Source organism: Bicyclus anynana, chromosome 2, assembly GCF_947172395.1.
Source record: "Bicyclus anynana chromosome 2, ilBicAnyn1.1, whole genome shotgun sequence".
Classification (NCBI taxonomy): domain Eukaryota; kingdom Metazoa; phylum Arthropoda; class Insecta; order Lepidoptera; family Nymphalidae; genus Bicyclus; species Bicyclus anynana.
This window is the reverse complement of record NC_069084.1, coordinates 10,410,604-10,423,192: the sequence shown is the minus strand read 5'-3', so window position 1 is coordinate 10,423,192 and position 12,589 is coordinate 10,410,604. Positions and strand designations below refer to the sequence as shown.

Here is a 12,589-nt window from a genome sequence, read left to right as displayed (position 1 = left end):
TTTAAAATATTTATAATTTATAATTGTTCTACTTGACTTCAGACACTTTAAACTGAAGTAAAGAAAATACAAATAATAAGTAAATAGCATTTTAACTAATTATTATTTTCAACTTTTTTTAGCGTTTGTTGAAACATTAATAATAATTTATTAATGTAATGTAATTCACTTACTACATAGATAATCCTGGGATACTCGTGTAAGAATCCGAGAATACTCACATAGTACTAAAGTTTTATTCTACACCATAAAATTTAACACGCTTTCTTACGGGATGTCTCAAAACGAATTAAATTAACACCTGAATTTTATTTTATGTTAGATCGTAAACTTCAGTTTCAGTAGAGTAAAATATAGAGAATTTCTACAATGTTTTTATATCATCTAACTTGGATGATATTATCTTTGTTAGACAAATGACATACGTAAAAATATAATAGACCCGCATTTATGTCCGCGAGGGATTTGATTTTTTCAGATCTTATTTTAGTCAACGTTCTTTTTTACTGACTTCAATTTGTGAATCGTCAATACATAATGTAATATCGTTTTTATAACATTATTATACAAAAAATAACGGCGATAAGTCAAATCACGGTTTCAAGAACAACTTTTCTACAATCAAAATTGCAAGAAGTTACTTTAGTACATAAAGACAAGTGTTAACAAACAGACAAGTAAACTGGGATAAAAATGTACGTATTAAGTGTTTTTATTCTAACTTACAAGCTATTTGTATCATATCCAAATACGTTCAGCTGGTATTAAGTACGTTATTATTACAAGAAAAGTAACTTAATATCGCAATCAATCAATCACTCAATATCTATATTTAGATGTTAAATATACATAGTTTTAGTTAGATTTTCATATATTTTTTCTAAAAGAGGTATAGTTTTACATACCACAAAAAAATAATTTGAATTTTATTTTGATAACGTTGAATTCTTTTCTGTTTCATAAAATGATTGTTTTTATCTGATATTGAAACTAGAACTATTCTAATATAGTATTTAAATGAAAATGCATCTAAAACAAAGACATGTTAGAACATTTTCGTAGCCACTGCCTCTCAGTGTGGTGAGGTAAACGTGAGAGCTCTTGACACATATTTTTACTCCACAAAGAAGCCTTAGGTTAAAGTAAAAAATGTGAATGGCTTTTTAAATCTTTTTGAAACTAGCGCCAGATAGTTACTTGCACAATTTCTATAAATATGAGTAATGAGTAGCTGAACCGATGGACTTTGCACCCCAAACATACAGTAACCTAAATACTTTACTTTTGAGATATAAGTAAAAACCTAACCCCCGTTTTTATTTTTAGTTAATTGTTTTTATAACTTTTGCAATTTTTGCGAGCGGTCCTTCATTTTTTTCAAAAACTATATACTCGTACTTGATATTCCGAACTGAATGACACCTCAAGCATAGTTCTAGGAGAAGGAGATAAAATTTCATCTCAGCTGACTTTGTCACAGTATCCATCGATACTGTGATCGAGTCGTTTCGAACTAACGACGAGAACGCTTCGAAAACTAGAAAAATATATGGGGATGACATTTGCTAAAGACAGGTCACGTGATCAAGATCTGTAATTCCCATACATTTTTCTAGTTTTCAAAGCGTTTGCGATCGTAGAAAGATAATCGACGTACTTGGCTACAGGGGCTGAAGTTTAATAGCCTATACTCCAACCATAGATAAGTACGGTAGCCAAATATCGAATTTAAACCTTAGAACCTTGGTGGCTTTGGAAGTATAAAACATAATTTTTTGACATTTTCTATGAGATTCTCTCTCAATTATTTATTTGTAACAATGTTAATAAAATATATCATCATCATCATCATATCAGCCGATGGACGTCCACTGACATAGGCCTTTTGTAGGGACTTCCAAACATCACGATACTGAGCCAACTGCATCCAGCGAATCCCTGCGACTCGCTTGATGTCGTCAGTCCACCTGGTGGGGGGTCGGCCAACACTGCGCTTACTAGTGCGGGGTCGCCATTCCAGCACTTTGGGACCCCAATTTTAATATATTATAACCCCAATATATTTTTTATAAACTTTTAATTTTAAAATTAAAAGTTTATAAAAAATATATATTATTAGGAATAATGTATCCGATCAACCCTTTGCTTCATGACAACACTACGACAAAGACGACAAAAGGTTGTCGTGAAAAATTTACTGGGGATTCGGGAAAATTTCTCATTATATGCCGGAAAATATAAAGAAAATATCACTTCATACTTGGACGTTGGAGGGTGCTGACCTTTGAAACCTGTTACCTTCCTGCTACCCTTATTGACTACTGTACTTACTTATACATAAATCCAATTAATTTACAGTATCGCTTAGATTAATAATCTAATCATACATATCTTCTAGAATACTATTTTATTGTATTTATATACTCGTATTAAAAACAAAGTCGAGTTAGTTACGCCATTTATAACTGAAGAACTGCGGAACAGATTTTTATGATTCTTAATTTGTTAGATTTGTCTCCACCTCTACACCCCTAATTGAAGAATAACTTTTACAATATTGGAAAAATTCATGAAAAAAAATTTATTTTATTTATTTATACTTTATTGCACAAAACAAAAACAACAACAAAGAAAACATAGAATATATAAGAAAAATATGTATGTAACAAAATATTCTCTCGTACGTTTTGCATTCGTCTTTCGAGTTATTTCACGTCTTTAGAGTTTTTTAGCTCGAGATGTCATAAAAAGCTTATACGTACTAAAGTGTGATGGGGTTAAAGGGAATTAAGGTGTACTACACTGACGTACTACTTTCTCGTAGCCGATGTCGCGGGCGTCTGCTAGTACCAAGTCACTCGGAAAATATTGCGACAAAAAGTTTTTTTTGTATGCAGGACTGGCCGTGGCCAGTTATAATTTATTTATAAAATATAATTGTTTATAAGTGAAAGGTACTTTTCAAATTTAAACATTCCCTCCACATTTTTGGGAGCTAATTAAAGTTATCGTGTCACATTGGAAAATGGATTTGCGTCGAGAACTCTTTCGCGCTATGATTTTTTACGATTTTAAGTGTCGCCTGAAGCCGGACAAGTCGTACGATAGACTTCAAATGGCATTCATAGATAAAGGCCCTTCTAAGGCAACCGTGTATCGTTGGTATAATGAATTTAAGCGCGGTCGGCTAACTTTGAGGGATGAAGAAAGAAGTGTTCGCCCTTTGACGGCTGTTACGAAAGTAAACGTGCTAGCAGTGAACATTTTGATTCAAGACAATAGACGAGTTACATACATTGGATTGGATCAGGAAGCCTTCACGAGATTTTGCACGTGCATCTTCAAGTGCGGAGGATACTTTCACGCTGGGCGCCGCACAACCTCACCGATGCCCAAAAGCAGGCACGGTGGAATGGTGCCATGATATGATGGACAAATTTGTGCTTACGACTTCATTACAGGATCCTGGAATTATCAATACGATCCAAAAACGAAGTGCCAGTCGACGGTTTGGGTCTTTCAAAACGAATCAACGCCAACGTGAAGAGATCTAGAAGCGGGGGAAGATTGATCGCGAGCTTTTTCAATTTGATTGGCTAGTTGGTGTCAATTCCTTTACGAAACCCAACTAACGCCAAATGGTATAACTACCAAACGTTTGGCACAAGTTTTCACTGTTGTGAGCAACAAGCGACCAAACACAGGGCTCCACGGGCCACTGTTCCACACCGCAATCAAAACGAGGGACTTTCTAAACAACACACCGGACAAACTCCTGGGTCACCCTCCTTACAGCCCTGACCTAGCACCGTGTGACTTCTTATTATTCCCAAAAAAAAAAAACAGCTCAAGGGGATACAATTTTCATCGCCGGATGAAGCGCTGTCAGCGTTCGAGCAGGCTGTAAACGAGGTGTCTGCGGCGGACTGAAAAAAGTGTTTCGAAAACTGGTCCAGACGCATGAAACTAATAATAACTGTCACAAAACTTTCTGAGTGTCCCACGTATTCATATGAATTATACTTTATTTGGTGTTTATTTATGTAATATTCGTTTAGAACCTTAAACATATTAATTAATTAGGTATAATTGTAATATCGTATGAAAATATCAATGATTTCAAAGTAATAGGAATTCTAAATTTATTTTATTAAAAATATTCAACAAGTTTTTACCGCTTTATGAGATACGTACGATGAGGAAGTTTTAATAAGCTTCCTGATTACTTAATTAATGTATACCCACCGATGATAAACACACAGATATTTAATTACGTTGAACAAACACTAAACAATATCACAGCACACGTAACACAGGCCACATATAATATAACATTAAATTTAATTGAAACTTGAATATACTTATAGGAGTAGAATTGAAAGTTTATAAAGACTTTAAAGGGAAATAGAGTTGAAATATTTACAAGATTTTTTTTTTATTATTTAAGAATTTAGAAATTTTATTAACAATTAATTTAGTAATCAAACATTTTTACACATTAAATTTTATTTTATTTAAAGTTGTAATAAATATTATTAAAGTCTGCATTTGTCAAGCATTAGAGCACGTGGATCCACCTGTAGATTCAAAGTTTGTGAAGATTTATTATTTATTTTTGAAATTATCATCTACGACAGTCATACAGAATAGTCTAAGTATATCTAGGATGAAGTAAGATTTTTGAAAAATGGAATTTGAGAAGTGGGGGGCGAAACGTCCACCCCTTACGCTGTACCGTAAGCTACTGAGCGTGAGCGACGAGCGTTCGCACTTTACCCAGCAACCGAAATTCCGCAAGGATATCCCAATTTATTTTGCAACTCGTCGACCAACCAATCGGAAAAACTGTAATTTCGTATCAAATTCGAAGATATCTTCATTTCGCTCTTTTCATATTCGCTGTGGAATAAAATTAAGCATTTTATATTAATGTTATTCTGATTTAATACTGCTTCGTGTCGTATGACCGATTTGTTTCAGTAATTTGCATACGCTAAGTGTTAGTCGACTAAATAGCCTTTCTTATTTTTGCGTATAAAGAAATAAGCTATTCTTAAACTATGAAGGACGTCAGTTGAGTTTGTTACGGAAACGGAATATTAATTACTGTTTTGATTTATGCTTAGTATAATTTATCAATTACAATACTAGTATAAGAGCCAGAACAATAATGACCTTACCTCTTTGTGTTTCTTATGATATTATTAAATATAATGACATCTGCCTCCGATTCCGGAGGGTGTGGGTTCGAATCCGGTCCGAGGGATGCACCTCCAACTTTGCAGTTGTGTCCATTTTAAGAAATTAAACATCACGCGTCTCAAACGGTGAAGGAAAACATCGTGAGGAAACCTATATACCAGAGAATTTTCTCAATTCTCTGCGTGTTTGAAGTCTGCCCACCCGCATTGGGCCAGCGTGGTCGGCTATTGGCCTAACCCCTCTCATTCTGAGAAGAGACTCGAGCTCAGCAGTGAGCTGAATATGGGTTGATAATGGTGATGATGGTGATATAAAAAAACATTAATGTATATGCTAGGGTTGCTGCCTTTTGCTTATTCTGTCATACTGTAATATTGAAAGAATACTGTTCCAATACTTACGAAAATTTCATTATTATAATTTAGAAGGTATTCCTATTTTAACCACAGCTAAAAATTGAACTAAAAACATGGAACATATTAAATATGTTTGGAAAATTCATAATATCTGCTATCAGTCAATCTTGGACCATTGGACAGTTACGATTGGGTCGCTCTTCGCAGAATATTTTCACGTTTTAAAAAGAGAATGTTCGAACCACCGGCTCCATGCTAGATCTATCTGTTTTTATCTCGCCTTACCCTAGATTTACGTGCAAAATGGATGGCTTTTTTGCGCGGTGGCAATATACCGTTGGCAACGTACCACTGGGGGGTGGGGTTGTTTGAATTTTATTCACATTCCATTCATTTGGTAGAGTCGCTGAGATAAAAGAACAAAGGGAAATCGAAAGCTTTGACGATTTAGTTGATTACAGACTACCTCGCGACGCGTCTGTCAAAACTTCGTACTTGGTGACTTTTGCGGTAGTGTGCGGTTAGCGTTTACTAAATTTTGATAGCGTTGAGTAATAAATCAGTGTCCTGCAAACCGTACCACACTAATTACTTTTTGTACAGTGTTGTAACGTGAGGTTTATTGTAGAAACTAGCGGACGCCCGCTGCTTCTTCCGTGAGACCGCATGTATCATTGTATGTGTCCTGTTATCATTTTACAAACAGATAACTTAAACCACTTTTTAACCCTTTATGTATCCCTAGGATTTTTGTAAAATGTTGAATAACATTATTATTATTCTAAAGTATTTTTTTGAACAGTAACAGTTTTAACTACCTACCCCTACCCTACACCTACTCCACCCGTATCCTACCCCTATCCAACCCGTACTCTACCACAACCCTACTCTTACCCTACCCCTTCCCTACCCCACCCCAACTCAATCTATAATATTAGCATAGATACTGAGGGTCGTACTGGTAATTGTGAGGTTTATACAATGAGAAAGCACCGGTTTGACATTTATTTTAGAGTCAGATTTTTATTGGATTCGCCTTTCATAGCATTTAAATTTAAAAGAAAAAGAAGGAATACTTTATTGCACAAAAAAAAAATACTTAAATAAATAAAAATTTAAATTAAGAATAAGCATGCAAAGGCCTTATTACTATAAGAAATCTCTACCAGGCAACCATTGACGAGAGGACTTGCGAAGCAAGAGCTCTAAAAACCAAATTTCATATTCATATTGTTATATTTATAGAAAATAAATAATTAATAATGGAAAATATAAAATTTCCCCCGCATTGTTGTCCCATGGGTAAACGTGGACAAAATATAACTTATGTTTCTCACTGATAATGTAACTTTTCATTGGTTTAAAATATCGGTTACCCACGCACGACGTACGCTGGCCGAGAACAGAAGATTCAATTGATGTATACCGAAATTTAATTTTATTACAAAATATATATTTTATAAACGTTTCACACCAAAGTTAATCGTAGCAAAATATTGCGTAGCAGTGCTACGTGTTAACGCCGCTACGAATTGTACCCTCTACGATTTTATAGCGTTACGAGTTATGTAACAGATAAGCGTAACTGTACACTGGAGACTTTGTTGGGAAACTTTTTGTTTTCGTGCACACATTGTAGATTTAGTGTTCCGTAGTTAAAATAAATTTTCATTTATAGGTTCATCACGTTCATCATGCTATGCAGTTTGTAGTCTTTGAAAGTTCGACACAGTAAGTTCAGACAAGTTTTACTGCTATACTTAAAATGGCCGCCATGCAGTATTTAATGCAATACAAATTAAATGGTGATGATACCTCATAACTTCGTAATTTATTAACTAATCATGAAAATTCTCGTTTTGTTTAAAGAATATATTTCCAGATTGGTTCCACTACATTTTCATGAAAATCGATATGGTAATTTTGTGTTCAAATCAAAATAACTGAAATCGTCTTTGAAGTTGGTTAATTTTTTTTATTATAAAGATTATTTTAAATCGATTTAATTATAAAAGACAAATTGTATTATGTACAGAGGACCTAGTGGCAGTTTGATACTATTACTGTCACGTAACGTAAACGCGAATTTCTAAGGAATTGAAACAGCGCCATCTAGTAGCACTACTGCACAACTGTTTCAATTCCATATAAATTTGCGTACCAGAAGAACCGGCTTCAGGTCCAGCAGAACAAGTGCTTGCGCCTTGCCACCGGAGCTCCAAGGTACGTCAGGAATGACGTCATACACCGAGACACCAGGACGCCCGCCGTGGAAGAATTCGTCCGGAATCTAGCGCACCGTATGTTCGTGCGCGCAGATAACGGACCATACCAACACCTCCATGGCATCGCACCCCACCGCGAGAGACCGCCGAACGGGCGTCCCCTACCTGCTCCTTCTAGTGGCCGAACCTGCAGGCGCAGACGCTTACGGCGATGAAGATGGCGACGAGATGGATGACGCACATACCGGACTTGACACCGCCCCAGCGCAGGATAGCGAGTAATTGCAGTCCGCGCGGGGCACTTTGATTGACATCGTCTACTACCCTTAGGCCGAAAGGTCTCAGCCCCGAAAGGGGCTGGAAGAACATGACCGGGGGAACAAGATCCCCCGCGCCTTACCCGGGCAAGGAGGCGTAGCCTCGAGGCCCGTACCCCCACCTGGATTTTTGTCCGGGAGGAGATGACCTGCCTGATGAAATTTGCGTAAACGTCAACGTGATAGTAACAGTATGAAAATATTGAAAACTCCCACTAGGCACACTGATTTTGTTTCTGCAACATATTTGGAGCAGTAAGTTATAGAACGACATTCTGCTAACGCCCCAAACAATTAAATCGTAAAAACGTTGGCAAGTAGTACGTAGGCTTTATCCACAGATAATAACGTTGTTTACTGCGAGAGTAATGCACAGAGCATTCCGAATTACCTTTTTTACGTTTATTGCTCGTAGCTTCTTGCGTGATTATGAGGATTAAGCATACACTCTGACGTAATGTCTTTTAATTGTAACATTATTACGAGTTTGTTGTAATTAAGTTAAGTACTGCCTCGTATATGTATCATTAATATTAACCCATATTCGGCTCACTGCTGAGCTCGAGTCTCCTCTCAGAATGATAAGGGTTAGGCCAATAGTCCACCACGCTGGCCCAATTCGGATTGGCAGACTTCACACACGCAGAGAATTAAAAAAATTCTCTGGAGTGCAGGTTTCCTCACTATGTTTTTCCTTCACCGTTTGAGACATATGATATTTAACTTCTTAAAACACACACAACTGAAAAGTGACAATTAAAGTCGAAAACATAAAATTAAAATTACGAGGGTTCCAAATCATTCTCTTTTCCATTATTATCTTAATGGGGGGTCGATCAATACTGCGATTTCTAGAGCGGGGTCGCCATTCCAGCGTCTTGGGTCATAAACGTCCATCGGCTCTTCGAACTATGTGCCGCCCATTGCCACTTCAGCGTTGCGACTCAAAAATTTCATATTACAAAAAAAAGGAAGAAAAGTTCAGTTTTTCTTCTTACTTGACCAACCAACCAATCACCAACAAGACAGAAAAAATTCAAGACGTGATTTCCTGTTCGTATTGTAGGTATAAAATATCTTGTCTCACAAATGGACAATACTTAGTTTTGTTCGTTTAACTTTTTATTTACCCTTTTTAAAACTCGATAGCGATCTTAGTTGGAACTCGTGCCAACAATTACAAGGAGAAAAGTGCATTAGAAAAGTTGAATGTTGGGAATTTAAGTACTAACGATTAAATTTAAAATTCTATAAATTCATTTCATAATACCTATAAAGGTGTAAGCTGTGAACGAAATCATCGTGAGGAAACCTGCATACCAGAGAATTTTCTTTATTCTCTGCGTGTGTGAAGTCTGCCTATCCGCATTGGGTCAGCGTGGTGGACTATTGGCCTAACCCCTCTTATTCTGGGAGGAGACTCGAGTTCAGCAGTGAGCCGAATATGGGTTGATAATGATGATGATACAAATGAAATATGACAATATCATAGAGATATCAAATCTGTATGTTAAATATTTTCCAGTCCTGGGGATCTGCTAGTAATAAATTACTCATCCACTTTATCTAATTCAATAAATTGGTGTAGTAGAATTTACTTCCATTTTATTAGATCTTTAACACTTTGGAAAAACAACCTTTTACGAAATTCTTTTCTTAGACTTACAATAATATTTTTTCTCGTATTTTCTTTAGTAGAACATTCTTTCGCGGAAATTCATTTATAAATTAATATCAGGAAATGTATTTTTTTTTCTCACTTTCATTTTACATCTTTATTTTAGAGAAAAGATAGATATTATAATACTTGTGTCTATAATCGTAAGGAGTCTGAACCTTTGCACATATAACACAGCTGCAATTCGTGCCAGCGTGTTGGACTATTGTAATTTTTGATACGCTTTTGTGAACAGACTGATTACAAAAGCGGTTATAATCATTAACTTATAACTTATATATTACTGCGTAAGTTCTTGTTTTTACAAAAAATATCGGACCCTGTAAATATTTGAAAGTGTTTTTATTAAATACCACCGAAAAATATCTTTCGTTTTTTTCTTAATACTATACCTACAATAAGTAAGTATTGTATACAAAATATTTAACTATTTAAGAAAATCTCCAATACTTATATTATATTTCCTAATTTTATTTTAATCTGTGCTATGTCTATATACGTATACATTATTTGATAAAATCTGCCTTTAATAAAGAAATGATAATTTTAGTTCGACGTTCAAAGAAAAGTTCAAAGGAAAAACGAGGCTTACCTACATTTAAAAAGAATAATTGTTGATTGAACCATCCGAGAACGTACCTTTCACTTGACCTATAACAGTCTCTCTTTACAAAAAGATTACAGCCTTTAGCTACAAAGACTTTTAATTTGAACTCGATACCAACAGAACCCCTGTAAAAGGATCGTCAGACTTAAATTATTAATTTTAATTTAAATGATGAATTTCATTAATGTCATCGGACAAAGAAATTCTAATTCAAGCTATTAATTATTATTAATTGTATTTCTAGATAGGGAAAGTGGTGTTTGTTTAGAATTTTCTTTTTTAATCGATTTCAAAAAAAGGAGGAAGTTCTCAATTCGAATTCGAGAAATTTAAAAAATTCTTTTTTTTTGTTTGGAAGAGCATTTCATTTTCATGAAAATCGGTTCCGTAATTTAGTGCTAAAATCAAAATAACTGAAATACGTCTTTGTAGTCGGTTCCATTTTTATGTTAAAATGATTATTAACCGATTTTAAAAAGGATATTCCATGTAAGCATAATTTTCTCAGAAATAACAGATTTCATTTGGATAGGTATGGTATTTGTGGATATTGTATTCGTTATTTAAATGAATATTTATGAAGGATGGAATTAGTATAATAGCATGAAGCGGTTTGTTTTTGTTTGTAAAAGAAATATTAGTATTAATTTTGTCATATTTTTTTTATATTCGTACATACGAAGCGTTAGCTATAGCGGTTTCTGATTTGTGGTACATACTACAATGACATAAAAGTGTCTAAAGTCAAAGAAGTCCTCCAGAGGCGTTCATTTTCATTTGGTAATGGCGATGTCAATTTTAGTTCAGGTTTTAGCCGCGGTACTTCTTTCATGAAAAGGACTCTACATTAACACTTCTTGATCTTCTGACTGGTTTTTCAGTGGGATCGAAAACAAGTATTTTTTAGAAACACAAATTCAACGTGAGCTCAATTTGGGACGTTTGCTGGTACAAAATAAACGGTTAACTGGCATATGCCGATTTATCGCTTTTATATATTAAAAGTATTGGATTTAATCGAGTGCTAACAGTTTGATGGCATCAAAAACGCACAATATATTACGCTAGCATCGAAATATATCAAAGACTCTCCATTTTATTTGCTTCGCTATTCGACGTATTTGTTTCGATTAAAGTAGTTCCAGCGTGTACTTTCCGAGGAAAATTAAAACCTTCTGCTCTTAATGGCTTTTATGTTTTATAGTGCAGTTGAAAATGTTACAAATGTTATTTTAAATTTTAAAAAAATATAAAGGAGATCATTTACGTTCCATACATTTTTGGGCTCTTTTTGAAAGTGCCGGCCAACAAAAAAAAATGGCACGACTCATTAGAGTTAGTCATTTGGAGCAATAGCTAATAAGGCACAAAAGTTGTCAGGTGGCTCTGAACCAAGTTATACAGGTTCGACGATTCGTTATTTCCATACATATCTATTGTTTATTTTCAAAAATGCCTGCAAAGAAAATTACTGATGCGTATCGTTAGAGAAACATTTTTTTCTTAGCGGGTACTTTTGATAATCGTTTTGTTTTAGTAGACCGGCACTTCCTTAAAATGTCCAAAATGAATGATCTCCTTTGTTTAAAAAAAATATATCGATTGTCCATTTTTGATTACTCTGTGTTTTTTATTTATTTTTGTGATAAATACTACAGTATTTGCAAATTTCTGTTTGTTTCAAGAAGGGAAATATAAAATATTCCGTAATAATTAAAAAAAAAATCATTACAAGAAAATTTTAGTTAAGAATCGAATTCAGATTCTCTTCTTTTTGAAGTGGGTTTAAAATTTACGCCAATGCTGTATTCCCCGCAATCATTTAAATCAAATAATACCACCACCTAAATAGTTGTACATAAAGTGAACTTCCAACCTTGCTAATGGAATAATTACTTCAAGAGGAAATAAAATAATTGGCCAATATTAACAATCAATCCAGTATATAATAAAATTATGCGCAATTTGCGAATTAACTGCCGAATTAATTTGCTTACTTTGAATTTAACAATGGAACCCCAGTTGTATTCGGTTAACAAAATATAACGATACCACAGATTGCTAGCATTATTTGTTTTCAAAATGACAACGCACATTTTATTTGTATGCGTTATTAATTATTACGAATTAACTGTAGCTCAATATGCTTAAATATTTGTTGGTTATTAAATTACTATACTTTTTAGATAATTATTAATTGTTCC

General features: G+C 34.5%; 1 protein-coding gene across 2 annotated transcripts in view; it reads right to left on the bottom strand.

Annotated features, from left to right (window-relative positions):
* The window catches only part of LOC112043186 (inactive dipeptidyl peptidase 10), a 353,564-nt gene that overhangs the window by 220,963 nt on the left and 120,012 nt on the right, over window positions 1-12,589 (bottom strand). Inside the window, exon 1 of one of the 2 annotated variants that reach the window (XM_052885663.1) lies at window positions 4,246-4,723. The exons of the other annotated variant lie outside the window; for it this stretch is intronic. The gene's annotated coding sequence lies outside the window, so the exon portion shown is untranslated. Of the gene's footprint in view, window positions 1-4,245; window positions 4,724-12,589 lie in introns of those variants that run through there. 2 annotated transcript variants of the gene reach the window in all.